Source organism: Lepidochelys kempii, chromosome 14 (genome assembly GCF_965140285.1).
Source record: "Lepidochelys kempii isolate rLepKem1 chromosome 14, rLepKem1.hap1, whole genome shotgun sequence".
In the NCBI taxonomy this organism is placed as follows: domain Eukaryota; kingdom Metazoa; phylum Chordata; order Testudines; family Cheloniidae; genus Lepidochelys; species Lepidochelys kempii.
The window spans coordinates 41,225,317-41,241,292 of NC_136393.1; the positions used below are offsets into that span (position 1 = coordinate 41,225,317).

Sequence of the window (15,976 nt, forward strand, 5' to 3'; positions counted from 1 at the left end):
CATTTTATCAAGCCACACCTTGTGCCGAATGCTCAGATTGGGTAAAGTGATGAAGGAGGTTACACAAGTGTGATAATATTACTGATTGATTGTCAGAGGTGAGGAGCACTAACAACACCTAGTCATTGTAAGTGATGAGCTCTATGTACCTTTGACATTCCTAGAATGAGATATTAGGGAAAGGAGAAACAGGGCCATTCCCTCTGTCACTTTAGTCCTGATCATTGTCCTTCTCATTCCCTCCACAGCCATCACAGTGTACTGAGGAAGAAAATGTCCAACCAAACCTCCATGATCGAATCCTTTCTCCTGGGATTCTCTGATGTTCGGGAGCTGCAGATTTTACAAAGCAGTGGTGTTTCTACTGCTTTACCTGATATCCCTGCTGGGGAACCTTCTCATCATCACAGCCATAGCCCGCAACCACCACCTTCACAACCCCATGTACTTCTTCCTGATGAATCTGTCCATCCTAGACTGTGGTTCCATCTCTGTCACCATTCCCAAATCTATGGCCAATTCCCTCATGAACACAAAATCGATTTCTTATTCTGGATGAGAAACCCAAATCATTTTTTTCTTATTCTTTGCTTCAGCAAATTTTCCCTTACTAACCATCATGCCGTACGATCAATACATTGCCATCTGCCAACCATTGCACTGGAGACAGTAATGAACAGAAGAGCTTTCGTACAAATGGCAGCCAGTGCCTGGATCAGTGTTATTCTCTACTCTGCAGTGCACACCGGGAACACGTTTGCAATATCCTTCTGTGGAGGCAACGTGGTGGACCAGTTCTTATGTGAAATCCCCCAGCTCCTCTACCTCGCCTGCTCTGACTTGTATCTCAGGGAAATTGTTGTTATTTCTTTTCATGTGCTTTTAGGTTTAATCTGCTTTGCTTTTATAATTGTGTTGTATGTTCAGATCTACAAAACAGTGCTGAAAATCCCTTCGGAGCAGGGCCAGCATAAAGCCCTCTCCACCTGCCTCCCTCACCTCACTGTGGTCTCCTTATTCCTTTTCACGGGCACCTTTGCCTTCCTGAGACCAACCTCCAACTTGACCTCAGATCTGAATCTCTTGGTGGCTGTTCTCTATTCTGGGTTGCCCCCAATGATGAATCCGATAATCTACAGCATGAGAAACAAGGAAATGAAAGGTGCACTGAGTAAACTGATAGGTTGGAGGTTATTCGGCAAGAATATAATGTCTATATTTCTCCACTGATCACAAGATCATTCTGTGTTTCTTTATAAATAGAATCATCTGATGACATTATTGCCTTCATGAGAACATACTTTGCAATCTTTTTATGCAGAATTGGGTATTTGCATTCATAAAAATCCAGACAAATTTAGCCCAAGAAAATTGGAGTTACTCTAGGTTTACATCAATGTAATTAAGATTGGAATCTATCTATCTATGTACCGCTAGACATCACCATTCTATGTGATAATCAGTAGCCATAGCAAAGTTCCTAGTGGGTTCTCTGGCTCTTCTTTGTCAGGATAATAACTCTGATGGAGGTATCAACACATTTGTTCTTTGGTTTTTGTTTATTTGTCAGTTTTTTAGTTTAATTTTGTTGAGTTGTTTGTTGTTTTTATTTGTTTCTTTGTTCCAGGTGGGTTTGCAGGTGGGAAGGCCTGTTGAGACGGTGAGAGTTTAGCCTGACAGGATTTTCAATGTTTGCCTTCTCTTGAGAGTGTTCATATGTCATCTCTTTGATGGGATTTTCTGAGTGAGCTGAAGGTTTGCTCCCCACAATGATAAAAGGGTGCAAAAGAAGTTTCTGCATGGCTAAGTTCCTCCTGACTCGATTATGTATATACTGTTGGGATATTGTTGTATTATGAATGATGTGTTAGGGGAGAAAGAGCCTCAGGTAGCTGTCTTTTATTATTTTAACCTGAAGAAGAGCTCTGTGTAACTCAAAAGCTTGTCCCTCTCACCAACAGAAGATCTTCCAATTAAAGTTATTACCTCACCCATCTTCTCTGTGTAAGAGCTGTGCCATTCTTGCTATGGTGCAAAGACTGTTTTGAAGAGAAACTTTTTCCAATGTTTTCTAAAGAAAATCCAACTTGGGAGAATGAGGCCAAGTTTGGATCCCATTGAAGTCACTGAGGTTTAGCCCCTCACTTCAAAGAAATTAGGATTTGGCCAAGAGCCTGTCTACACAAGGATCCAGAATTGGCTGACAGACCCCTGGAGAAAGTGAGTGTGACAGAAATGTAAGGGTCTGATATCCCAGCTCATCTGAACCAGCACCAATGTAGAGTAAACACATTCACATCACCAATTTAATACTTCTGAGGTTCTGGCCCAAAGTCTCTGGGCTACACTCAGCAGCGACATGAACACTGGCGTAAGTTACTTGGTTGGGATCATTTTGTTCTAGCCTTGATGTAAGTGGAAAAGTGCCGTCACATGCACTTATCTGGTGTTCCATACGCTATCCCATGTAGATCTAATTCATTTCCAAGCTGAGAAAGGATCTCAGAAGTTGTTACTATTAGAATACCATCTTTGTGCATGGTTCTGTACACTACATATATGACGGACAAAAACAGATCATGTGATTAGATAGAGAGACAGACAGATAGGATCATTTATTCTCCTAACACACAACCTCATTTAGTTATAATGACAGATTTCTCTTTAATTGTGAATTATGTTAGCTAGCTAGCTAGATAACAAATCATGGATGAAAATTATTGTGCTTCTTCCTGTTAATGATCGTCTTTGTCCACTTCATGATTCTCTTATAAGTACTCATTATTAAACATTATTTAGCAAAGATTGTTTATGACTCTGTCTTACTCCATTGCTCATTTACAAAGAGCTCATCAAAAGTACTCGGTGTTTAGACTTCCAGGTGTTTTGACTGGATACATTTTAAACATGCTGGTTTTTGTTTCTCTGAATAAATGAACATATCACACATGGGTTCCTGAAAAACCAGGGCTCTAATTCTCAGCTGGTTTAAATTGTCATCGCTCTGTTGAAGTCAATAGATCTCTGAGAATTTACACCAGCTGAGGCTCTGGTCCAAACACATGAGTGGCCCCATTGAAGGTTTAAAGAAAAACTTATACTTAAGTCCCTGTTGGTTATGGGATAGGGCTATGGATACGGCTGACGGATAACCCCAAACGGGTGTCAGACCCTGACATTGTGCAAGGTACTCTCCTTTCCCAGTCAAATAAAGCCCTGCAATTGGTGCACTGGAATTATTCTCCCTTTCTGGGTTCTGGATGATTAACATGAAATAACAGTTTATCCCAAAGCCAGAATCTCTGGGTCTTCTTCTCCAGACTCACCAGTACAGTGTGCTGCTTCCTCACCAACCTCTCCCTCCTGGACGTCCTGCTCACCAGCATGGTCATCCCCATGGTGAGCAATCAGGAGACGAGTTCCTTCCCTAGCTACCATGCCCAGGCCTACTTCCACTGCCTGATGGACTGCATGGAGTTCTTCTTCTTTGATACCATGTCCTCAGACTTCGAAATGGCATCTCATACCTGCTGCAATACCTCACTATCATGAGCAATCGGATCTGCCTCTGCCTGATGGCTGCCTCATGGCGAGGGGTAACATTTGCAAAAGCACTTCTGTGACAAGTGCAACATGCCTTAGTCACTCAGGCCAGATTTTTAAAGGTATTTAGGTGCGTTGTGAGATCTTCAAAAACATCTTATCACTTAACACCCATTGATTTCTATAGGTATTAAGCATCTAGGTTCTTTAGGTAATCCTCCACAGGCACCTAAATATCGTTAAAAATATGGCCGTATTATATGTAGAAGTGCCAAAGTCATGTTTGAAAATAAAACTTTGGTACCTAAATAAGTGGGTGAGGGATGATAATTTTACCCAGTGGCTGTAAATGAAGGAGAATCTGTGTGCGTGTAAGTGTGTGTGTGTTTATATGAGAAGAAGAGGGAGAATGTCTAGCGAGACAAGGTAGAGCAAGGTCTACACTGGAAAAGTTTTGCTGATATAGCAATACAAACAAACTCTCCTACTGTAAATGGACTAGTAGTTTTGCTGCTATTACTTTCACTGGTTCTCTGAGGGTATGTCTACACTACGGAATTAGGTCGAATTTATAGAAGTCGGTTGTTTAGAAATCGGTTTTATATATTCGAGTGTGTGTGTCCCCACAGAAAATGCTCTAAGTGCATTAAGTGCATTAACTCGGCGGAGTGCTTCCACAGTACCGAGGCTAGAGTCGACTTCCGGAGCATTGCACTGTGGGTAGCTATCCCACAGTTCCCGCAGTCTCCGCTGCCCATTGGAATTCTGGGTTGAGATTCCAATGCCTGATGGGGCTAAAACATTGTTGTGGGTGGTTCTGGGTACATATTGTCAGGCCCCCGTTCCCTCCCTCCCTCCGTGAAAGCAAGGGCAGACAATCGTTTCGCGCCTTTTTTCCTGAGTTACCTGTGCAGACGCCATACCACGGCAAGCATGGAGCCCGCTCAGGTAACCGTCACCCTATGTCTCCTGGGTGCTGGCAGACACGGTACGGCTTTGCTACACAGTAGCAGCAACCCCTTGCCTTGTGGCAGCAGACGGTACAGTACGACTGGTAGCCGTCATTGTCGTGTCTGAGGTGCTCCTGGCCACGTCGTCTGGGAGCACCTGGACAGACATGGACGCAGGGACTAAATTTGGAGTGACTTGACCAGGTCATTCTCTTTAGTCCTGCAGTCAGTCCTATTGAACCGTCTTATGGTGAGCAGGCAGGTGATATGGATTGCTAGCAGTCGTACTGCACCATTTTCTGCTGGGCAGGCAAGAGATGAGGATGGCTAGCAGTCCTTCTGCACCGTCTGCTGCCAGCCAAAGATGTAAAAGATAGATGGAGTGGATCAAAACAAGAAATAGACCAGATTTGTTTTGTACTCATTTGCCTCCTCCCCTGTCTAGGGGACTCATTCCTCTAGGTCACACTGCAGTCACTCACAGAGAAGGTGCAGCGAGGTAAATCTAGCCATGTATCAATCAGAGGCCAGGCTAACCTCCTTGTTCCAATAAGAACAATAATTTAGGTGCACCATTTCTTATTGGAACCCTCCGTGAAGTCCTGCCTGAAATACTCCTTGATGTAAAGACACCCCCTTTGTTGATTTTAGCTCCCTGAAGCCAACCCTGTAAGCTGTGTCGTCAGTCGCCCCTCCATCCGTCAGAGCAACGGCAGACAATCATTCCGCGCCTTTTTTCTGTGCGGACGCCATACCAAGGCAAGCAAGGAGACCGCTCAGCTCACTTTGGCAATTAGGAGCACATTAAACACCACACGCATTATCCAGCAGTATATGCAGCACCAGAACCTGGCAAAGCGATACCGGGCGAGGAGGCGACGTCAGCGCGGTCACGTGAGTGATCAGGACATGGACACAGATTTCTCTGAAAGCATGGGCCCTGCCAATGCATGCATCATGGTGCTAATGGGGCAGGTTCATGCTGTGGAACGCCGATTCTGGGCTCGGGAAACAAGCACAGACTGGTGGGACCGCATAGTGTTGCAGGTCTGGGACGATTCCCAGTGGCTGCGAAACTTTCGCATGTGTAAGGGCACTTGCTTTCCCCTGCCCTGAGGTGCATGAATACCAAGATGAGAGCAGCCCTCACAATTGAGAAGTGAGTGGCGATAGCCCTGTGGAAGCTTGCAACGCCAGACAGCTACCGGTCAGTTGGGAATCAATTTGGAGTGAGCAAATCTACTGTTGGGGCTGCTGTGATGCAAGTAGCCCACGCAATCAAAGATCTGCTGATATCAAATGTGCAGGTCATAGTGGATGGCTTTGCTGCAATGGGATTCCCTAACTGTGGTGGGGCCATAGACGGAACCCATATCCCTATCTTGGCACCGGAGCACCAAGCTGCCGAGTACATAAACCGCAAGGGGTACTTTTCAATAGTGCTGCAAGCTCTGGTGGATCACAAGGGACGTTTCACCAACATCAACGTGGGATGGCCGGGAAAGGTACATGACGCTCGCATCTTCAGGAATTCTGGTCTGTTTCAAAAGCTGCAGGAAGGGACTTTATTCCCAGACCAGAAAATATCTGTTGGGGATGTTGAAATGCCTATAGTTATCCTTGGGGACCCAGCTTACCCCTTAATGCCATGGCTCATGAAGCCGTACACAGGCAGCCTGGACAGTAGTCAGGAGCTGTTCAACTACAGGCTGAGCAAGTGCAGAATGGTGGTAGAATGTGCATTTGGATGTTTAAAGGCGCGCTGGCGCAGTTTACTGACTCGCTTAGACCTCAGCGAAACCAATATTCCCACTGTTATTACTGCTTGCTGTGTGCTCCACAATATCTGTGAGAGTAAGGGGGAGATGTTTATGGCGGGGTGGGAGGTTGAGGCAAATCGTCTGGCTACTGGTTACACGCAGCCAGACACCAGGGAGGTTAGAAGAGCACAGGAGGGCGCGGTACGCATCAGAGAAGCTTTGAAAACCAGTTTCATGACTGGCCAGGCTACGGTGTGAAAGTTCTGTTTGTTTCTCCTTGATGAAACCCCCCGCCCCTTGGTTCACTCTACTTCCCTGTAAGCTAACCACCCTCCCCTCCTCCCTTCAATCACTGCTTGCAGAGGCAATAAAGTCATTGTTGCTTCATATTCATGCATTCTTTATTCATTCATCACACAAATAGGGGGATGACTACCAAGGTAGCCCAGGAGGGGTGGTGGAGGAGGGAAGGAAAATGCCACACAGCACTTTAAGCACAGCACTTTAAAAGTTTACAACTTTAAAATTTATTGAATGCCAGCCTTCTTTTTTTTGGGCAATCCTCTGTGGTGGAGTGGCTGGTTGGCCGGAGGCCCCCCCACCGCGTTCTTGGGCGTCTGGGTGTGGAGGCTATGGAACTTGGGGAGGAGGGCGGTTGGTTACACAGGGGCTGTAGTGGCAGTCTGTGCTCCAGCTGCCTTTGCTGCAGCTCAGCCATACACTGGAGCATACTGGTTTGGTCCTCCAGCAGCCTCAGCATTGAATCCTGCCTCCTCTCATCACGCTGCCGCCACATTTGAGCTTCAGCCCTGTCTTCAGCCCGCCACTTACTCTCTTCAGCCCGCCACCTCTCCTCCCGGTCATTTTGTGCTTTCCTGCACTCTGACATTATTTGCCTCCACGCATTCGTCTGTGCTATGTCAATGTGGGAGGACAGCATGAGCTCGGAGAACATGTCATCGCGAGTGCGTTTTTTTTTCTTCCTAAGCTTCACTAGCCTCTGGGAAGGAGAAGATCCTGTGATCATTGAAACACATGCAGCTGATGGAGAAAAAAAAAGGGACAGCGGTATTTAAAAAGACACATTTTATAAAACAGTGGCTACACTCTTTCAGGGTAAACCTTGCTGTTAACATTACATACATAGCACATGTGCTTTCGTTACAAGGTCGCATTTTGCCTCCCCGCACCGCGTGGCTACCCCCTCAACCTTCCCCCCTCCCTGTGGCTAACAGCGGGGAACATTTCTGTTTAGCCACAGGCAAACAGCCCAGCAGGAATGGGCTCCTCTGAGTGTCCCCTGAAGAAAAGCACTCTATTTCAACCAGGTGACCATGAATTATATCTCATTCTCCTGAGGATAACACAAAGAGATAAAGAACGGATGTTGTTTGAATGCCAGCAAACATACACTGCAATGCTTTGTTGTACAATGATTCCCTAGTGCGTGTTACTGGCCTGGAGTGGTAAAGTGTCCTACCATGAAGGACGCAATAAGGCTGCCCTCCCCAGAAACCTTTTGCAAAGGCTTTGGGAGTACATCTTGGAGAACCGCAAATGCCAGGGCAAAGTAATCCTTTCACATGCTTTCTTTTAAACCATGTATAGCATTTTAAAAGGTACACTCACCAGAGGTCCCTTCTCCGCCTGCTGGGTCCAGGAGGCAGCCTTGGGTGGGTTCGGGGGGTACTGGCTCCAGGTCCAGGGTGAGAAACAGTTCCTGGCTGTCGGGAAAACCGGTTTCTCCACTTGCTTGCTGTGAGATATCTACAACCTCCTCCTCCTCATCATCTTCTTCGTCCCCAAAACCTGCTTCCGTATTGCCTCCATCTCCATAGCTCCCGGAGGACAAGACCGTCGAATTGTGTCCACAGTACCCCAAATTCGACCCGGCAAGGCCGATTTAAGCGCTAATCCACTTGTCAGGGGTGGAGTAAGGAAATCAATTTTAAGAGCCCTTTAAGTCGAAATAAAGAGCTTCATCGTGTGGACGGGTGCAGGTTTACATCGATTTAATGCTGCTAAATTCGACCTAAAGTCCTAGTGTAGACCAGGGCTGAGAGAAACAAGCCACACCGCAGAAGCATTTGTAAGCTGGTTTAACCATGTTTACACGAGGGGTTTTACCGGTATAGAAATGTTGCCCAAAAAATCACACTTCCAAGCAGACATTGCTATGATGGTGAAAATTTCTAGTGTCGATTTGGCTTATGTGTTTCTTTTTGTGAGATTACATGATAAGTTCAATGTACTGAGACATTGCTTTCAGTGTGTGTTTGCTAGTCAAGTACACTGCTCACATGTGTGGTGTTGTCAGTGTACATTATTGTGAGTGTATACCTGAGCTGAAATCAAAGTGCATGTGAGTTTTCTGTTCGTGTGTGTCCATGAGAATGTACAATATCATGTGTTTATAATGAAAAATATTGCGTAACTTTTGTATGTGTTGTCAGTGCTTCTTCTGGTGTCCAAGTGTGCATTATTGTTGTGTTTGTGAATACACAATATTGTGTGTTTATTAGTGAAAAATATTGTGTGACTACATGAGAGTTATGACTGTGGATTATTGTGCGTGTGTTTCTACGGGTACATGATTGCATATTTATGGGAAAATATGATTTTGTGCGTGTGTGTTTGGAAGTGAACATTAATAAGGACTTACCGCTGAGCCTGGTATAAAGATCAAAAGCTGCTGTCTTCCTGCAGCTCCTAAGATAGTGAGATTTGAGTCTGTTCAAAGGTGATGCCTCAAAATGCATAATTTCCTCCCATTCCAAGTGCAGCTCATTTCAGGAGTCCTTCAACTTTTGTATTTGCTGTCTTGTTAATTTTAAAACAAAATTTGCAAGAATTATTTTGAGCCACATTTTCAAATGTCACTTTTATTCTGCATCCTGAAAGGACTCCAGAATGGTGCAAAAAATTCCATATTTGGGCTTTTATTTTCAAGGGAATCTAAAGAAGTTAGTGCAGTAGATAGGAGTTCGGAACTTGTTCCAGGCCCAGGTCCTCCAAGGTATTATGCACCCAGCTCTCATAACACTTGGTTTTTGGTTTTGCCACTGACATAGTTGGTGGCTCTGGGCAATAGCCAATACTTGGTGCTTCACAGCAGGTGAAAAATCAACTCATCCAGTGCTGAACATGAAATGTAACTTATTTTTTATGCCCAGAGGCAAGCTCAGAAGAACTCAGTTCCCATTCAGGCATCAAATTAAATGGTGCCCATGGATGAATTTAATCTGAGAACGACATCAGCCTCATGATAGCTTCAAATGGACGGAACTGTTATAATTCAACTCTATAGATGATGTGAAAGTAGAATGAAATATATTGAAATTATAATTCATTGAAGAAATGCTGCTTGAAGGGTTTGTTGAAATATAGTTGTCAGGAAGAGAAACATTAAAGAGTGTGAGACAATGGGTCCTCAAACTAATTAACTTAGAGCTCCTACTGAGGTAGGAGATTGATAAACGTTAATATGCAAATAAGATATGTACGTATATTTGTCAGTTTCTGCTTCCTTTTGTCTCTTATGTTAAATTGGCTTTGGCTTATCTGTTTAAATAAGTTAGCTTGAGCTTTTGCAAGAGGCACACATATCTGGGTGCATTGGCAAAGCGCTTTGCTAATAAACAGAGTGGTCTGACAAACCTTCTGAGTCTTGAATCTGAGTTTGACAATGATCAGGAAAAAAAGTTCCATTATTCACTGCTCTGTCTATCGAAAGTGTCTGTATGGCTGCCATGACTGCATTCCATCATGATGTTTTCCAATGTATAAATTGCAGGTTTCACCAAACAAAATTTTCACAGAAAGTCTTCACTTTCCTTGAACATTTTCTGTTTTTCATTTAAAGAAATGAAAACTGGAAAAACAAATAGCTTTGCCTTAAAATTGTATTTTTAATTTAATTTAATTTAGTTTAGTTTAATTTAATGTTTTTTGACAGTTTTCAGACAAAAAAGTTCAGATTTGAGAAATGTTGGGGATTTTATTTAACAAAAAAACCATAAAAGTTTCATGAGGAAACAAAGCTTCCAACCACCTCTGTTTTAATCATTAACTTTTTAATATATTTATCCTCACCCCAACCCTACAAGGCAGGGCAGTACTATTATATCAATGCTATAGATGAGAACTGTTGTCCGGACAGAATGACGTGCCCAAGATCACACAGGAAACTCATGGCAAAGCAGGTAGCTGAGCTGGGTCTCTCAGGTTCCAGGTTAGCATCCAAACCACCTGGACCTCAATTCCTGCTGTCACGCTGTCTGGAACGGCTCACAACCATGAGTGCCAATCTCAGGTCAGACGGTCAGAACACAGGGCAGACACCCCAAACTGGTGGTATATTCGATAATTAGATTTCACCAAGCCAGTAATAAATGTGAACTCCTGGATGACTATATTAATATTACCATGGAGTCACAGACAGTCCCCTAGGATCTCCAGCCAATCTTATCAATCAGATAAACTGGACTTTGTGATAAAAGGTTATTAAAACAAAGAATCACATTCTATTGGGTTACTCCCAACCCCAAAGGGTCAGTCACTTATCCCAGGTCAATGGATACTCTTGATCTCACAGCAAAGGCAATGCTGGCAGCAAATTTCTCTAGTAAACTAACTAAAGTTTTGTTAGCTAAGAAAAGAAATGAAAGTTATTGAGAGTTTAAAGCAGGTAAAATACATGAACAGGTTTGAACAGTCCAAGTTTGTCAGTCCAAAGTGACAGCAGAGATGTGGTATCTGCTAGTTTTCCATAAGTCTCTCAGGGTTACCCAAGATAACTTTGGGGATCTCTGTCTTGCATCTTTTCAGGTTTCAGAGTAGCAGCCGTGTTAGTCTGTATTCGCAAAAAGAAGAGGAGTACTGGTGGCACCTTAGAGACTAACCAATTTATTTGAGCATAAACTTTCGTGAGCTACAGCTCACTTCATCGGATGCATTTAGTGGAAAATACAGTGAGGACATATATATATACACACAGAGAACATGAGAAAAAAACCAAACCAAAAAACCAAACCTGTAAGGAAAGTGATCAATTAAGATGAGCTATTACCAGCAGGAGAGTGGGGTGGGGGGAGGGAGGGGGAAAACTTTTTGTAGTGATAATCAAGGTGGGCCATCTCAAGCAGTTAACAGGAACAACTGAGGAACAGCGTGGCGGTGGGGGGGGGAGGGAAGAAATAAACAAACATGGGGAAATAGTTTTACTTTGTGTAATGACCCATCCATTCTAAGTCTCTATTCAAGCCTAAGTTAATTGTATCCAGTTTGCAAATTAATTCCAATTCGGCAGTCTCTCGTTGGAGTCTGTTTTTGAAGTTTTTTTGTTGTAATATAGTGACTTTCATGTCTGTAATCGCATGACCAGAGAGATTGAAGTGTTCTCCAACTGGTTTATGAATGTTATAATTCTTGACACCTGATTTGTGTCCATTTATTCTTTTACGTAGAGACTGTCCAGTTTGACCAATGTACATGGCAGAGGGGCATTGCTGGCACATTGCTTGCATCTGGAATGTTCCCTGAAAGTGTCCAAACAGCTCAGAAAGACAGAACCATTCCCTGGATCCATTCTCACATCTGTCTTCCCCAGAAAGCAATCTGGCAAGTGTTTCCATCACAGCATGGGTTTTTCCTCTGATGACTAAACGCAGACTGGGTCTGTGGATTTCTCTTTGTCCAACACAATGACCCTTGCTTTGAAGGTAGCATGTTCTTCATTTACATTTCCAAGGCTCCAATTGCATTTGATGGGCAAACGTAATTACCGGGATACAGGCAATGTAAATTGCAATGTAACAGCATACAACAATCCTTCCTTAGTTTTCATGAAGTTCACACATCAAATAAATTCACACTTTTGATCTAGGGTTAATTAAGTAGAGGGATATACATAATTTAAAGGGATAGCATACAACGGGTTACAGATAAGTGAAGGCAATATCATTCCCATTTCCTTTGAAATAAATTAACACTTGAGTGAATTAGTACACTTAACATTTCTTTGATAGTCACACGTTAGTGATGGTAATATAGTATGTAGTCCTGTTTATTTGCCTGAGATAGAATTTTGGGTTTTGTTTGCCCACTTGAATTTTGAGGTTTTTAAAATAGAATTGTTTGTGTCTTATACCCTTATCAACATATGTGAACAAGGGGGGGGGGATGGGACACCTTTGTGTGTTGCTTCTGCCTACAGATGGGGGTTTTTCAATACAAAGAGGAAAGATAAGAAATAGGGTTCCAGTGTTGCTGGATATGGCGGGAGTTTGATATACGAGTGTATAATTGACGGCTGCCTGACTCCTCTCCCAAGACAAGGTCAAGTAACCAGTTGGAAGGGGCCAGGGAGATGGGGGGAAGCTATAAGGAACACTAAAAACCAATGAAAAAGGTAACCTTGACCGGTGCATAACTTCACTCCCTACCCCTCCCATAGGGTACAAAAAGGGTGGTACCGAAGCCCCCACACTCAAGACCCTCCAAAACGGAATACGACCATAAATTGCAAGGGTGGTACCAGGGTTCAGGGTACCGGGGCGTACACTACAGGTATAATTAAGCCCACTACAAAGGAGGAAGGAGAGGAAGCTCTGTTGGTGTAAAGAGCTGTGGTTATGCATTGCCGGCAGTTTGGACACTGGCTACCTGCTTTCTGTCTGCATAACAAGAACCAAGGGAGGGTAGGGGAAGCCCTAACAACACACAAATGAATTGGCCTATTGCTCTGACCTGAGCTGGCCTGTCAGTGTCACAATTGCTACGTGACCAGAGGGAGTGACATTACTCAGGTATGTCACCACAGGGATTAATAAACCCATGGCTGGCCTGGATCCGCCGACTCGAGCTCATGGGGCTTGGGCTCCGGGGCTGAAAAATTGCTGTGTAGACATTCGGACCCAGGCTGGAGCCCGAGCTCTAGGATCCTACACAGCAATTCTAAGCCCCACAGTCCAAGCTCTGCAACCCCGAGTCAGATGACCCAGGCTTGCCGAAGCCATGCCACAGGGCTTTTATCCCCGTGTAGACATACCTGAAGGCCCTGGGACTCATGACACCTGGGTTATTTTCCTCAGAGCTGCTGTGTGACCTCTGGCCAGTCACTTCCCCTCTCTGTACACTCTGAAAAATGAGGATGATGATACTGACCCGGCGTGATAAATCACTTTGAGATCTACAGCTAAGTTGTATTGTTATCTCGATCTACAGGGTAACCAGGCACAGAGCAGGGAAGAATACCTGAAGAATGCAGCTGGGTGGGAAATGGGTTTCCCATCCTGCAAGACTTTTCAAGATTTTGAGAGAGACAAAGATAGTGAGGTATCATTTTTTATTGGACCAACTTCTGTTGGTGGATGGGACAAGCTTTCGTGCTTCACAGAGCTCTTCCTCTGGTCTGGAGAAGAGAACCATAGTGTCCAAGATCAGTACAAGGTGGGACAGATTGTTATGCATAAGGGGATCACACATATCGTAGGAGACCACTTAACATGAAGTGGGCGATTAACACTCTGCAGAATAGGCAGCAGGGCCCATTGACTCCAAAGGAGCTACAGCCAATTTACACCTGCTGGGCGACCAATGTGAAATAAATATTTTTTAAAAGTCATGCAGCGTTGCATCGGCAGCCCATTGAGCTTTTTAGTTTAGTGCTGTCTGTAGTAAGAGAAAAATTAATGTAATGGCTGAGAAAGAAAGAAAGAAAGAAAGAAAGAAAGAAAGAAAGAAAGAAAGAAAGAAAGAAAGATTGATTCTGGGCCATTCATCCCAACAGAAGTTGAAGATGATATACTTGAAAACTGTGCAACACTGAATTCCTCCAAAGTTCTATCCCTAGAGGGACTGAACCATTCTTCGCCACCAATAAAAGTTACACTTGTAATTAAACCCATGGGACAAAGAGCTAAGAAAGTGCAGACGGGTTCAGAACTTTTGAATCTGCTTCGGATCACATTGGCAGGCAAAAAATATGGATTTATAACTGTGTAATGGGCTAGATCCCCAGCTGATGTAAATTGACATCGCTCGACGGAAATCCAAGGCCCAGATTCCCAGTTGGCGTAAATAGGTCAAACTACCATGAACTCAATGGAAGTGTAACAATTTACACAAGCCCATGACCTGGACCTTAGTTTTTAGTCTTCACCTCTGGGTACCTCTTGGTGACTGACTTCAGTCAGACAAGGCAGCCTGAGCTGTGGGTTCCTTTAGCAGAGGCATCCCAAGAGCTGCTGATACAATGCAGGAGGAAAAAAAAGTCTCTGCTCCCCCAGAAGTGATTACGTGATGTTAATGAAGGAACAGGCTATTCCAGGCCAGCTGAGATTCTGGTGCGACAAGGCTCTTCGCTATTGTGGATCATGTGTCTCTGTTAGAAATCGCTGTTTTATCCCTTCCAACCCTGAGATTCTATGATTCATTCATTCTATGATTCATTCTACAAACACCTTGGGACATGCTTTGGGCCTCTGCCCTGCCTTGTTTTTAGCCAAGGGTCCTTCCAGGGATGTTGCCATCAAGTGAGATAAAGGGCGGGTACTGTTCTCCCTCTGTGGGGTTAGAGTTGGGCAGGTTGTCAGGGTGGTTTGCTCCAGAGGTGAGATCAGAGCTGGGCGTAAAGCCTTGGAGACCGGATTCAACTATTTAGCCCCAGAGTAGGGACATCCTGGGCTGTGACAATATCTGAACCCTGCACAAGACAGGATCAGCTCTAGAGCTGGGAGGAGTTTTCAGTCTCTGATCCCATTTAGTCCTTCGTCTCCCAGCCAAGCCTGTCCAAGGAGGGGAGCAGGGAGCGCCCCTCTGTGGAGTGGATCCCTGTCTACTAGGAACTGCAGAGAGACTCAGGAAATCCAGCGAAGGGACATGAAAACTGCTGCTGGATAATACAGTGATGGGGCATGAGAGAGAGATGACCAAAGAATCCTGGCACTGGAGGATCAAAAGCATCGCACTTTGGGAAAAAAATCCACAAAGACCAACAGACTACATTTTTGCTTTCAATTCTACATGTGAAGGTATTAATATACAGACAAATTTAATAATAGAGATATGAATTGCAATTGGAACTTTTAAAGACTTTTATTATCAAACAGCTAGAACCTGTCAGATTTCTTTTCAGCAGAATGTAAGAACCGAAATATAAGTTACAATTTGAACTCTTTAAGGAGTTAACTTTCAGTCTAGTCAGACATCTAGATCCAGTCAGAGAAAAAGAAGGTGGACAATGACTTTGCATCAGAAATCAGAAACGTTTGCAGGGTTTAGCAACCAACAACTAATTTCTTTTCAGCTAAGAACTACTACAAACTGGAAATTGCACATTGCAAACCAAAGAATATTGGGATTTGCAGATTTCAAAAAAACAAAACCAAATATCTGAGTATAGGGGATACTTTCCCTGAACATTTTTGTTTAGTTCAAAAACTCATTTTCCTACAAAAAACTCATTTTCCTACTACTACAAAAAAAATCTAAATTTCCAAACATCTCTAATTTGGAATGGAACTTTAAACAAGGGAGGGGAACACTAATACTGTTCAATAATACCATAATTTCAAAACCATTTTTTCTCTTGAAACTGGGTTTGTTTCTGTGTCAAAGGGATAATTACTGGAAGGTCAAAATTGAATAAGCAGCAGAGCTGATAGCCACAGTTGATATGTTATGCACACCAGCACCTTTAGACTCAGAGTTGAACCACCAGTT

At 43.8% G+C, this 15,976-nt stretch overlaps 1 pseudogene; it reads left to right on the forward strand.

The window, feature by feature from the left end:
- The first annotated feature begins 273 nt into the window (after nucleotides 1-273).
- LOC140904632 (olfactory receptor 14A16-like) lies at nucleotides 274-1,230 on the forward strand (annotated as a pseudogene).
- The last annotated feature ends 14,746 nt before the right edge of the window (nucleotides 1,231-15,976 follow it).